The sequence below is a fragment of the Pseudophryne corroboree genome, chromosome 4 (assembly GCF_028390025.1).
Source record: "Pseudophryne corroboree isolate aPseCor3 chromosome 4, aPseCor3.hap2, whole genome shotgun sequence".
Lineage (NCBI taxonomy): Eukaryota > Metazoa > Chordata > Amphibia > Anura > Myobatrachidae > Pseudophryne > Pseudophryne corroboree.
Genome location: NC_086447.1, coordinates 69,581,109 through 69,601,364, shown reverse-complemented (window position 1 = coordinate 69,601,364; position 20,256 = coordinate 69,581,109). Strand labels below are relative to the sequence as shown.

The 20,256-nt window shown below is 46.1% G+C and overlaps 1 protein-coding gene and 2 pseudogenes across 1 annotated transcript in view; 1 reads left to right on the top strand and 2 right to left on the bottom strand.

The window, feature by feature from the left end:
* Window positions 1-6,219: 6,219 nt before the first annotated feature.
* LOC134913039 (5S ribosomal RNA) lies at window positions 6,220-6,338 on the bottom strand (annotated as a pseudogene).
* Window positions 6,339-11,808: 5,470 nt separating this feature from the next.
* Window positions 11,809-11,927, bottom strand: LOC134912197 (5S ribosomal RNA; annotated as a pseudogene).
* Window positions 11,928-17,131: 5,204 nt separating this feature from the next.
* The window catches only part of LOC134911113 (allurin-like), a 151,009-nt gene continuing 147,884 nt past the window's right edge, over window positions 17,132-20,256 (top strand). The window contains exon 1 of the mRNA XM_063919484.1: window positions 17,132-17,314. The gene's annotated coding sequence lies outside the window, so the exon portion shown is untranslated. The remainder of the gene's footprint in view (window positions 17,315-20,256) is intronic.

Below are 20,256 nucleotides of genomic sequence, written 5' to 3'. Positions count from 1 at the left end.
ACACAGCAGGGGCGTCAGCTCAGCAGCAATTACTGCTGCACCTGCCACCTCAGTATCCTGTGCACCCTTTCCTGCCTGCATCACTGCTGAATTTTGAGGAGACGCCTCCCCAGCCCCAATCTCCGCAGCCACCGGTACCTCCGCAACAGAACTTTGTATAGCTACCATAGGTGCAGGGAGTGCAGCTGCTATGGGGCCCAGAATTGAGAGGGCCCACCTTCCCTGTCACAGTTACATGTGTTATATAAAAGGGCGTAGCTACCATAGGTGCAGGAAGTGCAGCTGCTATGGGGCCCAGAGCTGAGAGGGGCCACCTTCCCTGTCACAGTTACATGTGTTATATACAAGGGCGTAGCTACCATAGGTACAGGCAGGGCTGGATTAAGCCTTGGGGGTGCCTGGGGCACTTAAGACAGGGGGCCCCCATGGAAGGTGGGGGATGCATATTAGATTATGCATACCTCCCAATATGTCCCATTTCAAGAGGGACAAAATGCTCTGTACTTCCCACTTAATATATGATTGGCATTACCTGTGTTGAAATATTTAATTGACAAGAAAGGTATTTCAACACAGGTGTTTGCAATCATAAATTAAGAAGGATGTGGCGGTAGAGAGCATTTTGTCCCTCCTGGAATGGATTATGGTGGGAGGTATGGATTGTGCATATTAAATTAAAACCAATGATATTAGTTTTAAACTAATAATAATACTGCCTGGGTACTATATATACAGTAGCTCCACCTAATTGAAAGACAACTATTTTATCAAATTTTCTTGTAATGGAACAATGACAACATAAATAACCTTAAAATACATATAGAAAAATTAAATAATTTATCTTGTCACATGCAAGAAGAGCAGCAGCTTCTGTACTACTTACACACTGGGACAGGACTCAGGAGGACTCTCTGTGTGTGTCTCACTTATAGACCCAAATGGTTTAGTTGCATAAAAGTTTACACAGGACTCAGACACCAAGGCAGGAACAAGGAGAAGCTTGGATCGCTGTGTCACTTACAGGTCTCTCCACCCTCCTATCTTTCCTCTTGTCAGAAAGCTCTGTCGGTAGCTCATGAAACATGATATTCCTATGTCTCTGCCTGCACTGCATACTGTCCTGCTCGCATTCTGGCTCTCACATTAAGATGGAAAGCTAGTGATATCAGTGTGCTTTGGCCGGGGGCCCCTGACAAAGGGGTGCCTGGGGTACAGTATGCCTTGCATCCCCTTCTTAATCTGGCTAAGGGTACAGGGAGTGCAGCTGCTATGGGGCCCAGAGCTGAGAGGGGCCCTACTTCCTTGTCACAGTTACATGTGTTATATACAGGGTGTAGCTACCATAGGTGCAGGGAGTGGAGCTGCTATGGGGCCCAGAGCTGAGAGGGGCCACCTTTCCTGTCACAGTTACATGTGTTATATACAAGGGTGTAGCTACCATAGGTGCAAGTAGTGCAGCTGCTATGGGGCCCAGAGCTGAGAGGGACCACCTTCCCTGTCACAGTTACATGTGTTATATACAGGGTGTAGCTACAATAGGTGCAGGGAGTGCAGCTACTATGGGGCCCAGAGCTGAGAGGGGCCACCTTCCCTGTCACAGTTACATGTGATATATACAGGGTGTAGCTACCATAGGTGCAGGGAGTGCAGCTGCTATGGGGCCCAGAGCTGAGAGGGCCACCTTCCCTGTCACAGTTACATGTGTTATATACAGGGAGTAACTACCATAGGTGCAGGGAGTGCAGCTGCTATGGGGCCCAGAGCTGAGAGGGGCCACCTTCCCTGTCACAGTTACATGTGTTATATATAGGGGTGTAGCTACCATAGGTGCAGGGAGTGCAGCTGCTATGGGGCCCATTGGGTGATACATAGGGGCCCTTACAAACTTTTGCCTTGGGTCCTACAATATATTTTGTAATGCCGCTGGACTTGATCATTGTAATGTGATACAAAATGAACAAAAGGGAATTATAATGTTATATAATATGAAGTGAAGGCACCATGTAGTTTGGCGTTATATGAACAGGGGGTACTGTAATTTGACATAAAATGAACTGGGATGCGGTCAAGATGCTGGCTGTCAGGCAGGGGGTTTAAGCTGCGGGGGGTGGTTAGGGTTAGGCTGTGGGAAGGGAGTGTCAGGGTTAGGCTGTGAGAAGGGGGGTTAGGGTTAGACACCCCCAGGAGCTGTTACAGTTAGGCTGCGGGGGGAGGGAGGGTTAGGTTTAGGGAGCAGGGACGGAGGTTGGATTAGGCACCTCTGCGGGGGGGGGGGGGGGGAGGGGTGTTAGGGTTAGGCACTAGGTGGGGACCCCCTGCGCCGGCAATTCATACTGATTCCTACGAACTGGAGACACTATACTACAGTATATATCATGATGTGAATTGGGGGTACTATATTGGGGATGCAGTCAGTTTACCTCCAATCAAAATCCCGACGTTCAAAATCCCGACACCAATTGACCGATGATCAAAATCCCGACAAGGTCAAAATACCGACATGGACAAAATACCGACATTTAAAATACCGACAAGGTCAAAATACCGACATGTAAAATGCAGACAGGTCAAAATACCGACATGAGTTTTTCATGATTTTTTTTCATTGAAACCGACTTGTTCATACTTTACTATCCCAGTGGACCTGGAGGGGGAATAAAATAGTGTGCCGAGCGCAGCGAGGCACCGTGCCCGAAGCATGTCGAGCGCAGCGTGCCATGCTAGGGGACGCAGTACACTTTATATTTTGTCCATGTTGACTTATGTCGACATACACACAAAAAACCCAACAAAAACTGCATGTCGGTGTTTTGACCTTGTCGGTATTTTAAATGTCGGTATTTTGTCCATGTCGGGATTTTGATCTTGTCGGGATTTTGACCATCGGTCAATTGGTGTCGGGATTTTGATTGGAGGTATTTCATACCGATCCCCTATATTGCATAATGTGTACTGTCAGCTCTATAGTGTGACACAGTGTGATCTATGGCACCACTATGGTTCATGAAATGAACTAGAGCACTATTATGGGGCATAACATTAACAATTGCTGCAAAATCCGTCTCTCTAGAAGCATCAGGTCAGGGGCCCATTCAGAATGTCGCTACAAAGCACTGACTACTCCCCTGCCCAGAAGCACATGTTCCTGCACAGTCAGCTTGCTGTATACAGCCATTATCCACCAAGTCATCACCATAAGCACATAGGCCCTTATTCCGACCCGACTGCACGCTGCACTTCTTCATAGCAGTGTGATCGGGTCTGGCGTACGCGTGTGCACATGCGTCGTTGCCCGGCGAGCAACGACGCTGACAGCGAAGAAAGTGGTCGCTGCGGCGACCGCAAGAAGATTGACAGCAGGAAGGCTTTCCGGGGCGTCAATTTACCGTTTGTAGCCATTTTTGGGGAGTGGCAAGAAAAACGCAGGCGTGTCCAGGCGAACGGAGGGCGGATGTCTGACGTCAAAGCCGTGACCATCATCGCTGGATCCGTCGCACAGGGTAAGTATGTCCAGGGCTGGTCTTGTTTTGTGTGAAACTTTTTTTAGCATAGCAGGGCTTCACTGTCACGGTCGGCGTAAGTGGGGGTTTCAACAGCCGAGTTTTGGCTGAAGGGACAGCTACCTGTGAGGAGAGTAAACGAGGTGGCTGAATGTAATTCCTCTTCATGGGGTGGAAGCCAAACTAAGTGTTAACGTTGGCCAGAGGGCGCAAAGAAAAGGAGGACTTTGTAGGAAGATAACTGTAGTTTTAATGAATAATCAAACTGTACACGAATATTGGAGAAATAGTAGAAACTGGAAGAATTAGAGTCTATGGTTAAATGACTTGAAGAGTGAAGCTGAAGAACTCCGGTAAAGAAGAACTGAAGACTGTGTTTTATGATTAGAAGACGAGGCTGAAGAACTTGGACTGTGAATAAATGAAGACTGTGGTTTGTAATTGAAAGATGAGGCTGAAGAACTTGGACTTTGAATAAATGAAGACTGTGCTTTGTGATTGAAAGACGAGGTTGAAGAGCTTGGACTTTGAATAAATGAAGACTGTGGTTTGTGCTTGAAAGAAGAGGCTGAATAACTTGGACTTTGAATAAATGAAAACTGTGGTTTGTGATTGAAAGACGAGGCTGAAGAACTTGGACTTTGAATAAATGAAGACTTGTTCGGGAACCGCCGTTAGCACCTGGAGATCCTCTATGACCTGGAACCCCGTAAGCGCTTCCACGAGTGGCAACGGACTTAGACAGCAGGACTGCAGCAGCTTTTAGGTAACCGATGGATGAGAGAAACCAGGACCAGGGAACCAGAAGTAACCTGGGAGCACAGAGCTGGAGAACCTTTCACAAGGAGGTAACTTGAAGCACTGGCACTCTCCCTCTGGGCCAGCCCCCTTTTGTAAGGGCAGAACACGCAGGATTGGCTGGACACAGATTGGGAACTTCATTGGTAATACTCTGGTCTCCAACATGGCTGCCCCCAGCACAGGAGACATACTTAGCTGTTAGCACACAGCTTTAGCCAGCTTCTGTCTCTGACACACTATACTGTGTCACCACCAGAGGACCTTACAACAGCGATCCCCGCCGCAGCACCCGACTCTCCAGACCCTCGGCCCCCGGCCCTTGGCAGCCGCACATCCGTCCAGGAGGACCCACCGCCGCAGCCGTGCCAACCAGCAGAACGGTAACCCGCGGGAGCACCCGCCGGAGGTAAGGCTCTGGAGCCTGACATGCATTGCTATGCTAAAATATACTCCCCCATAGGCGGAGATTAGTTGATCGCACCAGCAGCAAAAAGTTGCTTGGTGCGATCAACTTGGAATGATCCATGACCAAAGAAGTAAAATTTTACAAGCGGCGTACCCCTTATTTTCTAGGCATTAGTGGATAAAATTCACACAACATACACAATGCAAAGCCGGATTCAGCTCTGCATAAGCCCCACAGAGGCACTTTTTGGTGGGCCAGTTATTTATCAATCACTTTATGTATGTGTAGAAATGTGTTCCAGTCCCCAGAAAGCAGCGTGCAGGGGACCTGTGTCCCTTGCATGACAAAGTGGCAGACAGCGCTGGGTAGTGTATCTGACCCCAGCGCTGATGGGGCTACAGTGGCGGCGTGCAGGGGATCTGCGTACCTTGCAAGGTGTGGTGCTGGGCAGCATTGGGGCGGTCTGTCCCCAGCGCCCGCCAAAGTACAGCGTCGGGCAGTGCGGCACTTTGAACTTGGCTCCGCAGCCAATCCAAAGTGCCAGCAAAGGGACTCATAGGATCGGCGGCCAATCACAGGTGGCCGCGGCGAGCCAATCAACTCTCGCCGCATCATAGTCCCTGCCTCCGGGTGACGTCAGACGCTGCCAGGGAGTGCCAGAAGAAGAAGAAGGATGTTGCGGGAGCAGTTCCTAGGGCTGCGGAGGAGGCAAGAAGACGGCGTGGTCCAGCAAGAAGATGTCCAGCGGCAGCTGAACGCAGAGAAGAGGCGGAGGTGCAGCTGGCCTGGATGGGCCAGCGGCACAAGAACACATCTAAGACTGAGAAGCGCTGCAGTGGTGGGAAAAAAGAGAGCTGTGAAGTTCCCCACTCCAGCCTTCTCTACCGTGAGGTAGGCCCTTCTAAGGACCTACATTTTCCCCTCCCTAGACCAACAGGGATCGGGCGCAAAGTAGGTGGGCATTAAGCCTGTGGGCATAATTTCAGCCATTAGGCCTGTTCCAGCATTAGCGGGCATTAGGCTCTAGTTCACGAGCGGTCAAGTAGGTATATAAGGTGACTCTGGGCATTAGGCCCAGGTCACTCAACCTGCCCCATGATAGGCGGGCACTAGGCCCGTGGCTAATTGTCAGGCCTCTGGCCTGTGGCTAATTATGGGGCACTAGGCTCAGTATAAGTATAAGTGCCCCTCCCCTCCAGATGAATAAGGGTGTTACTGGGCACTAGGCCCAGGCCACTCCAACGTGCACATGTAGTCAGTGATAGTCATCTATTATGTGGACTCACAGGTATGCTCACAGGTTGGTGTTCAGAAGTTAGTCTTGAAAATTGCTAAACATTGAAGTAGAAACAAATTCACATATGAGGGAATTCGCACCTTAATTGCATGAACCGTTAGTGTGAGGATTGAGGAAACAGCAAAGAAAACCGTGCGTATTTGTACTTTAGAGGGTAGATAAAAGAGAGTGAATCTGCTGTCAGCGTTAGGCACAGAGTATGCCAATCACTCCAACCTCTACTAAATTCGGTCTTCCTAGGGGGTCTCCCATCCATGTACTGACGAAGCCCAACACTGCTTCACTTCCAAGATTGGACGGGGTCGGGCGTTTACAGTGTGGTATGATAGTAGCGGTATTGATACCCTTGTTACTCTGGGATCACTTATGAGATTTCACGTAAAAAAGGGGATACGAAGTGATTAGGAATTAGGAAAGATAAAAAAGAAATATATAGATGGATCTGCTGCCAGCGTTAGGCAGAGGTATAAGAGGTAACACCTCCCATAAATCAATGGAGCCATGCGAGGGGACGTGCTGCACTAATTGGGGTTCCCAGTCACATTACGCAAAAAACGACACCAAAAAAAGTTAAAAAACTCATGTCGACCTTTCATGTGTCGACCATTTTCATGTGTCGATCATGTGTCAATGTTGACCATGTCAATGTCGACCAATAGTGGTCGACCTAATGACTGTCGACCATAACATGGTCGACCATTCATACCGGAACCAGGTGCAAGTAGTGCAGCTGCTATGGGGCCCAGAGCTGAGAGGGACCACCTTCCCTGTCACAGTTACATGTGTTATATACAGGGTGTAGCTACCATAGGTGCAGGGAGTGCAGCTGCTATGGGGCCCAGAGCTGAGAGGGACCACCTTCCCTGTCACAGTTACATGTGTTATATACAGGATGTAGCTACCATAGGTGCAGGGAGTGCAGCTGCTATGGGGCCCAGAGCTGAGAGGGGCCACCTTCCCTGTCACAGTTACATGTGTTATATACAGGATGTAGCTACCATAGATGCAGGGAGTGCAGCTGCTATGGGGCCCAGAGCTGAGATGGGCCACCTTCCCTGTCACAGTTACATGTGTTATATATAGGGGTGTAGCTACCAGAGGTGCAGGGAGTGCAGCTGCTATGGGGCCCATTGGGTGATACATAGGGGCCCTTACAAACTTTTGCCTTGGGTCCTACACTATATTTTGTAATGCCGCTGGACTTGATCATTGTAATGTGATACAAAATGAACAAAAGGGAATTATAATGTTACAGTATATAATATGAAGTGAAGGCACCATGTAGTTTGGTGTTATATGAACAGGGGGTACTCTAATTTGACATAAAATGAACTGGGATGCGGTCAAGATGCTGGCTGTCAGGCAGGGGGGGTTAAGCTGCGGGGGGTGGTTAGGGTTAGGCTGTGGGAATGGAGTGTCAGGGTTAGGCTGTGAGAAGGGGGGTTAGGGTTAGGCACCCCCAGGAGCTGTTACAGTTAGGCTGCGGGGGGAGGGAGGGTTAGGTTTAGGGAGCAGGGACGGAGGTTGGATTAGGCACCTCTGCGGGGGGGGGGGGGGGGGAGGGGTGTTAGGGTTAGGCACTAGGTGGGGACCCCCTGCGCCGGCAACGCATACTGATTCCTACGAACTGGAGACACTATACTACAGTATATATCATGATGTGAATTGGGGGTACTATATTGGGGATGCAGTCAGTTTACCTCCAATCACAATCCCGACGTTCAAAATCCCGACACCAATTGACCGATGATCAAAATCCCGACAAGGTCAAAATCCCGACATGGTCAAAATACCGACATTTAAAATACTGACAAGGTCAAAATACCGACATGTAAAATGCCGACAGGTCAAAATACCGACATGAGTTTTTCATGATTTTTTTCATTGAAACCGACTTGTTCATACTTTACTATCCCAGTGGACCTGGAGGGGGAATAAAATAGTGTGCCGAGCGCAGCGAGGCACCGTGCCCGAAGCATGACGAGCGCAGCGAGCCATGCTAGGGGACGCAGTACACTTTATATGGTGTCCATGTTGACTTATGTCGACATACACACAAAAAACCTAACAAAAACTGCATGTCGGTATTTTGACCTTGTCGGTATTTTAAATGTCGGTATTTTGTCCATGTCGGGATTTTGACCTTGTCGGGATTTTGACCATCGGTCAATTGGTGTCGGGATTTTGATTGGAGGTATTTCATACCGATCCCCTATATTGCATAATGTGTACTGTCAGCTCTATAGTGTGACACAGTGTGATCTATGGCACCACTATGGTTCATGAAATGAACTAGAGCACTATTATGGGGCATAACATTAACAATTGCTGCAAAATCCGTCTCTCTAGAAGCATCAGGTCAGGGGCCCATTCAGAATGTCGCTACAAAGCACTGACTACTCCCCTGCCCAGAAGCACATGTTCCTGCACAGTCAGCTTGCTGTATACAGCCATTATCCACCAAGTCATCACCATAAGCACATAGGCCCTTATTCCGACCCGACTGCACGCTACACTTCTTCGCAGCAGTGTGATCGGGTCTGGCGTGCGCGTTGTGCACGTGCGTCGTTGCCCGGCGAGCAACGACGCTGACAGCGAAGAAAGCGGTCGCTGCGGCGACCGCAAGAAGATTGACAGCAGGAAGGCTTTCCGGGGCGTCAACTTACCGTTTGTAGCCATTTTTGGGGAGTGGCAAGAAAAACGCAGGCGTGTCCAGGCGAACGGAGGGCGGATGTCTGACGTCAAAGCCGTGACCATCATCGCTGGATCCGTCGCACAGGGTAAGTATGTCCAGGGCTGGTATTGTTTTGTGTGAAACTTTTTTTAGCATAGCAGGGCTTCACTGTCACGCTCGGCGTAAGTGGGGGTTTCAACAGCCGAGTTTTGGCTGAAGGGACAGCTACCTGTGAGGAGAGTAAACGAGGTGGCTGAATGTAATTCCTCCTCATGGGGTGGAAGCCAAACTAAGTGTTAACGTTGGCCAGAGGGCGCAAAGAAAAGGAGGACTTTGTAGGAAGATAACTGTAGTTTTAATGAATAATCAAACTGTACACGAATATTGGAGATATAGTAGAAACTGAAAGAATTAGAGTCTATGGTTAAATGACTTGAAGAGTGAAGCTGAAGAACTCCGGTAAAGAAGAACTGAAGACTGTGTTTTATGATTGGAAGACGAGGCTGAAGAACTTGGACTGTGAATAAATGAAGACTGTGGTTTGAAATTGAAAGACGAGGCTGAAAAACTTGGACTTTGAATAAATGAAGACTGTGGTTTGTGATTGAAAGACGAGGTTGAAGAGCTTGGACTTTGAATAAATGAAGACTGTGGTTTGTGCTTGAAAGAAGAGGCTGAATAACTTGGACTTTGAATAAATGAAGACTGTGGTTTGTGATTGAAAGACGAGGTTGAAGAGCTTGGACTTTGAATAAATGAAGACTGTGGTTTGTGATTGAAAGAAGAGGCTGAATAACTTGGACTTTGAATAAATGAAGACTGGTTTGTGATTGAAAGACGAGGCTGAAGAACTTGGACTTTGAATAAATGAAGACTGTGGTTTGTGATTGAAAGACGAGGCTGAAGAGCTTGGACTTTGAATAAATGAAGACTGTTGCGGGAACCGCAGTTAGCAACTGGAGATCCTCTATGACCTGGAACCCCGTAAGCGCTTCCACGAGTGGCAACGGACTTAGACAGCAGGACTGCAGCAGCGTTTAGGTAACCGATGGATGAGAGCAACCAGGACCAGGGAACCAGAAGTAACCTGGGAGCACAGAGCTGGAGAACCTTTCACAAGGAGGTAACTTGAAGCACTGGCACTCTCCCTCTGGGCCTGCCCCCTTTTGTAAGGGCAGAACACGCAGGATTGGCTGGACACAGATTGGGAACTTCATTGGTAATACTCTGGTCTCCAACATGGCTGCTCCCAGCACAGGAGACATACTTAGCTGTTAGTACACAGCTTTAGCCAGCTTCTGTCTCTGACACACTATACTGTGTCACCACCAGAGGACCTTACCGCAGCGATCCCCGCCGCAGCGCCCGGCTCTCCAGACCCACGGCCCACGGCCCTTGGCAGCCGCACATCCGTCCAGGAGGACCCACCGCCGCAGCCGTGCCAACCAGCAGAACGGTAACCCGCGGGAGCACCCGCCGGAGGTAAGGTTCCGGAGCCTGACATGCATTGCTATGCTAAAATATACTCCCCCATAGGCGGAGATTAGTTGATCGCACCAGCAGCAAAAAGTTGCTTGGTGCGATCAACTTGGAACGAGGGCTATACTTCCCTATAGCAGGTACAACAGATACACCTACTAACAGGTGCATGTGCAAATCTTTGCATTTGTGTGACTATGACCTCACTGAGCTTTGCCTACGTGAGAATGCTTCTTCTTATCCCAGTTGTATTTCTTTGGTCATAATGATCCATGCGCCTAAGCGGCGTACCCCTTATTTTCTAGGCATTAGTGTATAAAATTCACACAACATACACAATGCAAAGCCGGATTCAGCTCTGCATAAGCCCCATAGAGGCACTTTTGGTGGGCCAGTTATTTATCAATCACTTTATGTATGTGTAGAAATGTGTTCCAGTCCCCAGAAAGCAGCATGCAGGGGACCTGTGTCCCTTGCATGACAAAGTGGCAGACAGCGCTGGGTAGTGTATCTGGCCCCAGCGCTGATGGGGCTACAGTGGCGGCGTGCAGGGGATCTGCGTACCTTGCAAGGTGTGGTGCTGGGCAGCATTGGGGCGGTCTGTCCCCAGCGCCCGCCAAAGTACAGCGTCGGGCAGTGCGGCACTTTGAACTTGGCTCCGCGGCCAATCCAAAGTGCCAGCAAAGGGACTCATAGGATCGGCGGCCAATCACAGGTGGCCGCGGCGAGCCAATCAACTCTCGCCGCATCATAGTCCCTGCCTCCGGGTGACGTCAGACGCTGCCAGGGAGTGCCAGAAGAAGAAGAAGGATGTTGCGGGAGCAGTTCCTAGGGCTGCGGAGGAGGCAAGAAGACGGCGTGGTCCAGCAAGAAGATGTCCAGCGGCAGCTGAACGCAGAGAAGAGGCGGAGGTGCAGCTGGCCTGGATGGGCCAGCGGCACAAGAACACATCTAAGACTGAGAAGCGCTGCAGTGGTGGGAAAAAAGAGAGCTGTGAAGTTCCCCACTCCAGCCTTCTCTACCGTGAGGTAGGCCCTTCTAAGGACCTACATTTTCCCCTCCCTAGACCAACAGGGATCGGGCGCAAAGTAGGTGGGCATTAGGCCTGTGGGCATAATTTCAACCATTAGGCCTGTTCCAGCATTAGCGGGCATTAGGCTCTAGTTCACGAGCGGTCAAGTAGGTATATAAGGTGACTCTGGGCATTAGGCCCAGGTCACTCAACCTGCCCCATGATAGGCGGGCACTAGGTCCGTAGCTAATTGTCAGGCCTCTGGCCTGTGGCTAATTATGGGGCACTAGGCCCAGTATAAGTATAAGTGCCCCCCCCCCCTCCAGATGAATAAGGGTGTTACTGGGCACTAGGCCCAGGCCACTCCAACGTGCACATGTAGTCAGTGATAGTCATCTATTATGTGGATTCACGGGTATGCTCACAGGTTGGTGTTCAGAAGTTAGTCTTGAAAATTGCTAAACATTGAAGTAAAAACAAATTCACATATGAGGGAATTCATACCTTAATTGCATGAACCGTTAGTGTGAGGATTGAGGAAACAGCAAAGATAACCGTGCGTATTTGTACTTTAGAGGGTAGATAAAAGAGAGTGAATCTGCTGTCAGCATTAGGCACAGAGTATGCCAATCACTCCAACCTCTACTAAAGTCGGTCTTCCTAGGGGGTCTCCCATCCAAGTACTGACGAAGCCCAACACTGCTTCACTTCCAAGATCGGACGGGGTCGGGCGTTTACAGTGTGGTATGATAGTAGGGGTATTGATACCCTTGTTACTCTGGGATCACTTATGAGAGTTCATGTAAAAAAAGGGATACGAAATGATTAGGAATTAGGAAAGATAGAAAAGAAATATATAGATGGATCTGCTGCCAGCGTTAGGCAGAGGTATAAGAGGTAACACCTCCCATAAATCAATGGATCGCTGGTGAGAGTCCAGAATGTTAGCAAGAAAAAAAGATGTCAAAAAATGTGGAAAATCACTATGCCTATGCAGAATTGGTTCAAATCAATTAAATTCCATTGGTAAAGACAATTAATAATATGTTCAATACTGACGAGCAATAGGTAAAACTTATGCAGAATTGGTTACAATCAATTACATTTTATTAATAGAATCAGACATATATTCGTCCAAAAATCTAATATCCAAGGAGAAAACGATATGAACCTATAGAGCAGATAGATGCAGCAGGTTTGCTGATAACAAGGTTGTTAATCCCTGTATGTCAAAAGTATAGATAGAATAAAAACACATATATGGCTACTCAAAGCAACAATGTAGCTTAGTAAGAGAGCCATGTGTAACTGTTAGATGTGAACGGATAGTAGGTGTAACAAAGATACTAATTCAGTGACAGACTCATTGTCCAGGTTCCATAATCCTGGTGTGCATGATTTTTCTCAAATAAGATAATCAAAACAACAGCGTTACACTATAATCATTTTTGCAACGTTAGGATAGAGTGCTCACAAATGAATATAAATGGTATTGTCCCAATTTTAGCTAAGATGGAGCAGTCAGCAGAGCCTAAAGCGGAAGCTGCCCGTAGTCTGCTTTGAAGGACAGCGGGGCTGGCAGCAGCGGGACTACAGTAGCTGAGGTCAGCAGAACCTTTGTGTGGCATAAACCTGTGGTCCAGATCGGAGGATGACGGAGCTGGTGGCAGCGGGGCTGGCAGAAGACGCGTTTCACCCATATCTAGGGCTTGATCACTTCCTGTCCTGCCACTGTGTTGTTCCGAAGCCTTAACCTTGTTGGCGCCGGTTGTGAGCCAATCAATCTTAGAGGTGTGACCGGATGATTGCTAGGCAACCGGGATACACGGCTCTCCCCAGAAGTTGTCAGTATTGTTCTCCTGTTAATGTTGCTCGTGTCCTCCCCATGGCGACCACATACTCGGTTGTCCCTGCTGACGGGGGATCATGTAAATTCTCAGTATGGCAGGGAGAACCAGACAAGATGTAGGAGAAAAAACGAGACAAAACAAAAGTAAAATTAAAATGATTTAAATGTTGTTGACATAACAGAAATATTAAATATATTAAAATAAGGCCTTATTAGAGGAATCAATACAATATGGTAGAATGGATTCAAATGGAATAATTAGATGAATCGATAGTAGGAAAGGTCTGATCAGAGCATAGAGGAATATATAGATAGCACTGATGCGCCAGTTATCAGAGGCATAGAACCGAAAGACTAATATACAGTAGATGGTAACTACTATGAAATGACACAATATAAAGGATCAAGAAGGTAAGTATTGGGAGTCAGACTGAATATCTGCATAGCGTATCTGCATATCCTTATTACACTGAGTTTTTACTGTAAAATTAAAAATAAAATTATAGTTACAAAATTATGTAAAATAAAAAATAATAAAAATAGCAATAAATACCAATAAGCCCCAAAAGAAAGATTAAAGTGATGATGTAAGACTGTACGAGCAGCAAATACCAGATATATTATAGGTGCCTGCATGGACAAGCGTGTACCTCAAGGTACGTATGCATGTACATATGTATGTGTACATCTTTACATCCCAAGCCATGAATGCACCACAGAAATATTTATATATTTACATGCAGGAAAATTACAAATCTGTGGAAAGAATTGTGAGAAGACCATATGGCAAAGAAATTTAGGATGTCAAAAAAGGGTTTGGGGGTGAGTGTGCTGTGAGGTGGGTTTTTGTGCGTAATGGGAGGTGTGTGGAGACAAAAAAAATGGGTGAGTATGTACAGTGGGGGCAGAAAAAAGGGGAGATTGAAAGAGAGAACAAAAAAAGAAAGAAGAAAAGAAGAATAAAAAGAAAGAAAAAAGAGTACTGGGAATAGGGATGTATCAGACTAGGGTCTGAAAGTGTGATCGTGACTGTATGTTTGTTACATGTGACACCCTGGCTTCTTATAATGGGATGTGCTACCTTGCTGGGACTTAGTACTACAATATAGGAAAAAGGGTGCAGGTGCACCATACACTGTTAAAGTTAGAACAGCCATAATATTTGAGGTTTTTGGCATATATTGGCCTGTATATGAGCCTGCCCACCTACTTCACGGCGACCTCGTCGGACAGGTCCCTAACACAATAGTGGTTCTTTAACACTCAGCAGCCTATTTCATTCACTGAACACTGATTCTCACTTCTATCCCTTTTCTGTGTGAACCCCTGGAGTGGTATGGCTGGGGTAGATTGTGGGTGCTCTGCACCCCAGAGGCGAACCCCTATAGTGATTAGCACCCCACCCACTGCCTATCAGGCTTTTAAACAGGGAACCAGCACATGATGACTGCACAAAGGGGGTAATTCCAAGTTGATCGCAGCAGGATTTTTGTTAGCAGTTGGGCAAAACCATGTGCACTGCAGTGGGGGGCAGATATAACGTGCAGAAAGAGTTAGATTTGGGTGGGTTATTTTGTTTCTGTGCAGGGTAAATACTGGCTGCTTTATAGGCACCTATAATAGATCTGGTATTTGCCGCTCGTACAGTCTTAAATCATCACTTTAATATTTATTTTGGGGCTTATTGGTATTTATTCCTATTTTTATTATTTTTTATTTTATATAATTTTGTATCTATAATTTTATCTTTGATTTTACAGTAAAAACTCAGTGTAATAAGGATATGCGGATACGCTATACAGATATTCAGTCTGACTCCGAATACTTACCTTCTTGATCCTTTATACTGTGTCATTTCATAGTAGTTACCATCTACTGTATATTAGTCTTTTGGTTCTATGCCTCTGAAAACTGGCGCAACAGTGCTATCTATATATTCCTCTATGCTCTGATCAGAACTTTCCTACTGTCGATTCATCTAATTATTCCATTTAAATCCATTCTACCATATTGTATTGATTCCTCTAATAAGGCATTATTTTAATATATTTAATATTTCTGTTATGTCAACAACATTTAAATCATTTTAATTTTACTTTTGTTTTGTCTCGTTTTTTCTCCTACATCTTGTCTGGTTCTCCCTGCCATACTGAGAATTTACATGATCCCCCGTCAGCAGGGACAACCGAGTATGTGGTCGCCATGGGGAGGACATGAGCAACATTAACAGGAGAGCAATACTGACAACTTCTGGGAAGAGCCGTATATCCCGGTCACACCTCTAAGATTGATTGGCTCACAACCAGTGCCAACAAGGTTAAAGGCTTCCGGACAACATAGTGGCAAGACAGGAAGTGATCAAGCCCTAGGTACGGGCGAAACGCGTCTTCCACCTGCCCCGCTTCCATCAGCTCCATCATCCTCCGATATGGACCTTGGGTTTATGCTGCACAAAGGTTCCACTGACCTCCGCTAGTCCCGCCGTTGCCAGCCCCGCTGTCCTTCAAAGCAGACTATGGGTAGCTGCCGCTTTAGGCTCTGCTGACCGCCCCATCTTATCTAAGATTGGGACAATACCATTTATATTCATTTGTGAACACTTTCCTAATGCTGCAAAAATGATTATAGTGTAACGCTGTTGTTTTGATTATCTTATTTGAGAAAAATCATGCACACCAGGATTATGGAACCTGGACAATGAGCCTGTCACTGAATTGGTACCTTTGTTACACCTACTATCCGTTCACATCTAACGGACACTTGGCTCTCTTACTAAGCTACATTGTTGCTCTGAGTAGCCACATATGTGTTTTTATTCTGTCTATACTTTTGACATATAGGGATTAACAACCTTGTGATCAGCAAACCTGCTGCATCTATCTGCTCTATAGGTTCATATCGTTTTCTCCTTGGATATTAGATTTTTGGACGAATATACAGTACATCTTATTCTATTAATAGAATTTAATTGATTGTAACCAATTCTGTATAAGTTTTGCCTGTTGATCGACAGTATTGAATATATTATTAATTGTCTTTACCAATGGAATTTAATTGATTTGAACCAATTCTGCATAGGCATACTGATTTTCCACATTCTTTGACATCTTTTTTGCTAACATTCTGGACTCTCACCAGCAATCCATTGGTTTTTGGGATGTGTTACCTCTTATACCTTTGCTTAATGCTGGCAGCAGATCCATCTATATATTTCTTTTTTATCTTTCCTAATCACTTCATAACCCTTTTTTTTTTACGTAAAGTCTCATCAGTGGTCCCAGAGTAACAAGATCTTGGAAGTGAAGCAGTGTTGGGCTTGGTCAGTACTTGGATGGGAGACCCCCTAGGAAAACTGAGTTTAGTAGCGGTTGGAGTGATTGGCATACTTTGTGTCTAACGCTGACAGCAGATTCATTCTCTTTTATCTACCCTCTAAAGTACCAATATGCACGGTTATCTTTGCGGTTTCCTCAATCCTCACACTAACGGTTCATGCAATTAAGGTGTGAATTCCGTCATATGTTAATTTGTTTCTACTTCAATGTTTAGCAATTTTCAAGACTAACTTCTGAACTCTAACCTGTGAGCATACCCGTGAGTCCACATAATACTGACCAATTTTGGGTCTTGATGACTATCATTGACTACTAATACCACTTATCTGGTCCCCCCAATGTGAGATTATCCTATGCACTGCCTATTATAGTGAGACTATTTATGTGAAGCTTTTAACCACTATGTATGTTGTTTATATGTTTGTCTAGTACTCACCAACTGTTTAATTTTTAACGATGGATTAATAAACAAACGTTTTCATTTTTTTACATTTTATTCCTCTTTTGACTAATCTCAAGAGTGCACCCAAAAAAGAGTCTTCGATTTTTTCTTATTCAATTGCCTAGTACAATACTGACTCAGGGTGCACCACCAACACAAAGTAAGAGGAATTTACCTTTATATTTGTTTAGTTTTAGTTTCTTTATGCTGGTAAGCACAGTATCTATGGTCAGTGCGGTATCCCCCACAACTTTCAAGGTCCAAAGTACACCTCAGTGTGAAAGTGGTTATGTGAAAACTTGGGTGGCTGAGGCTTTGTGCCTGTGATGACCTTTTACCCAACCAGTGAAGGTCGCCGTCACCCTCGGAGTATTGTCTTTTCCTCTGTAAGAAGAGTTGGTACTCCTTAATTGGTTTACTTTCCTTCCTAGTTTGACTGTCGTCTGCTTCTGGAAGGGGATCACCGTGTCCGGGTTCCAGTGAAGATCCCAGGTCCGCTGAAGTTTACGTGACCTGAAGGTAAGAGTGCAACGCTAGGTGAGACTACATCGGCACGTTAGCAGTCACTGCACCCGCACCCCTCTCACATATGACTAATTAATTTTTATAATTGAGCACACCAATTATAATAGCTAGTTCTTCTGTGTTGTTATCTGTTGTTGCCGTGCTGTCCTGCAGTAAGGTTTCATTGTTTAAATGCTAATCAACTGCCTACTCAGTTTGATTGATGTCATTAGTATCTGGTTGCAATGTATAATGCCTTACTTACATACAGTTGTTAACAGATGTATGGCTTTGCTTCATTGTATTTGCTCTTCTATTGCCAATTATACCCCTTTTACACTCGCAGTGAAAGGTATATTTGCCGGGACACATTCCTGGGAATGACCCTTTCACATTAGCGGGCCGACCCGGCATATTGCCGGGTCGGTGACGTCACCGCTGACTCTAGCGGAGGCGGTGCTTGGAGATAATCTTCTCCAAGCACCGCCTCCTCCTATGCAGAGAACGGGTGCTGGGTCGCCTTGACCCGGTATACCTGTTCATACTGCACAGCTTCCCGGGACGGTCCCGGATTTCAACCCAGGTCGAGACCTGGGTTGAAATCCCGGGATGCTCGTCCCGGGAAATTGTCCCTGTACCCATTCACACTCACAAAAATCCCGGGATGATGCGCGTTCACGTTCAATATCCCGGGATTTTTCTACGAGTGTAAAAGGGGTATAAGTGAAGCAGAGAACTGCAGGTCTTTATAGGCTGCTGTTTCCATCACACACACATTACTGTTCCATAAACATACCAAGTAGGACAGGCCTTCAAAGCGCATGTTCTCCAAAATGAGACTATCCAGGTTATCCTGCTCTCTTTGCTAGTTGGGAAAAGGTTGAAAATATTTCACTGTCCTTCCATCTAAATGTAAGTGGAGTTTAAATTACTATATTATCTGCTCAGCACTTGATCTACAGTATGTGTGGCTTTCCAGTTACTGTATTTCTCAGACCTTTGTTAATTGGTAAAAGTGTAGTCACAAATGCGCTTTACCGAAGAGGTTACACTGAAAGGTTCTAGGAGCATCTTATTCAAAAGGTGGGTACACACTGATAGATATATCTGCAGAACAATTGATCTGCAAATATACCTACGGACGGATCGGGCAGTGTGCTGTGCATACACACTGCCTGATCCGTCGGGGACTGACGTCAAGAACTGGGCATCACCGCCGGCTGCCGTAGTATGTGTATGGGCAGTCGGCGGATCGCCCTTACACACATTGAGATGCACCAATATATCAGTAGATATATTGGCAGTCTGCTGTGCTGCAGGGCAGACGCGATATGTCTGTGAACGACGGAGTTCACAGACAAATTGCACATACACACTGGCCGACGGACCCGCGATATATCGGCCATTCAATAGAACGGCCGATATATCGGCCAGTGTGTACGGGTCATAAGTATTGGGCAAGACACAATGTCTGTAACCTCAAAGTGGACAGAATATAGAAGTCTTTTTGCAGGAAGAAAATCTAGATGTGTAACGTTATTACTCTATCTATCTATCTATCTATCTATCTATCTATCTATCTATCTATCTATCTATCTATCTATCTATTTGTATCCGGATGATAGATAGACAGTGTCTAGATAAACAGTCAATAGGTCGGCACCATATGGTCGACATACATTAGGTCAACAGGGTCTAAAGGTCGACAGGGTCAAAAAGTCAACAGGTAAAAGGTAGACAGTGCTTAAGATCAATAGGTACAAAAGGTCGACTGGTTCAAAAGATCGACATGACAGTGGTCAAAAGGTCAGCTTGCAAACAGTAAACAGTAGAAAAAGTCAGCAGGTTCAAAAATTCGACGTGGTCAAAAGGTCAACATGGAAATGGTCGACACTAGTTTTGGGGATATTTTTTACATATTTTTCAACTTTGCTTGATTTACTGTACAATCCATGTAGACTACGATTGGGTATATTAACCTTTCTTGAAGCGTGACCACTGAAGCGAGCCCGCAAGGGCATACTTTTACCCTAATAGCTTCTTCCACTAGCTGTCCACCAGCTGAACAATATATAAAAAGTCTAACATGTTATGTCTAATATGTCGAGTCTATGGTACAGTTGCAATGTGCGGTATGAACTCATACGTGTAATGTGTGTAATGTATGCTACGTTTTCCCCCTTCTTATGCTATGTATTCCCCCCGCTGGCATTTCTATCATGGGTGCACACAGGCTCACACCGCACACATTGCACCCATATTTTCATACTCACCTGTCCGAAGTCCACCGCCGGGCGCTGCAGAGGCAGCCGTCGCGGCCAAAGAACACATCAAAAATGGCCGCCGCACATGCGGGCGCCATGTTTCGGGAGACCTGCGCATGCGCAGTAGACTCCGGCATATTGCCGGAGCCTACGGCGCCGTGGAGAGGAGTGTGCCCACCCGGAATGATGCACACGGGCCCCCTCCTCTCTTAAGACGCCCCTGATTCCCCCTTCATGTTGCTGCTTGGCGATGCATTGTACCGCAAAAAAATCCTAGTGTACGTGAGTACGCCTGGCCAATAAAGCTGATTCTGATTCTATTGTGGTCACATATGCTGAAACACACACAATGACACCCAAAAAAAGTAAAAACTCGTGTCGACCATTTCCATGTTTGGCATTTGACCCTGTCGACCTTTTGTACCCGTCGACCTTTTCTACTGTCTACCTTTTCCATATTTTCCTTTTGACCCTGTCAATCTTTTGACCCTGTTGACCTACTACATATTTACCCTCTGTGGTCAACCTAATGACTGTCTGTCTAATTACTGTAGATCTATTAAATCACACCTTTATCTATTTATATATCTATCTATCTATCTATCTATCTATCTATCTATCTATCTATCTATCTATCTATCTATCTATCTATTACTTTTAATTCAAAATAAGGGGGAGATGTATCAAAGCTTT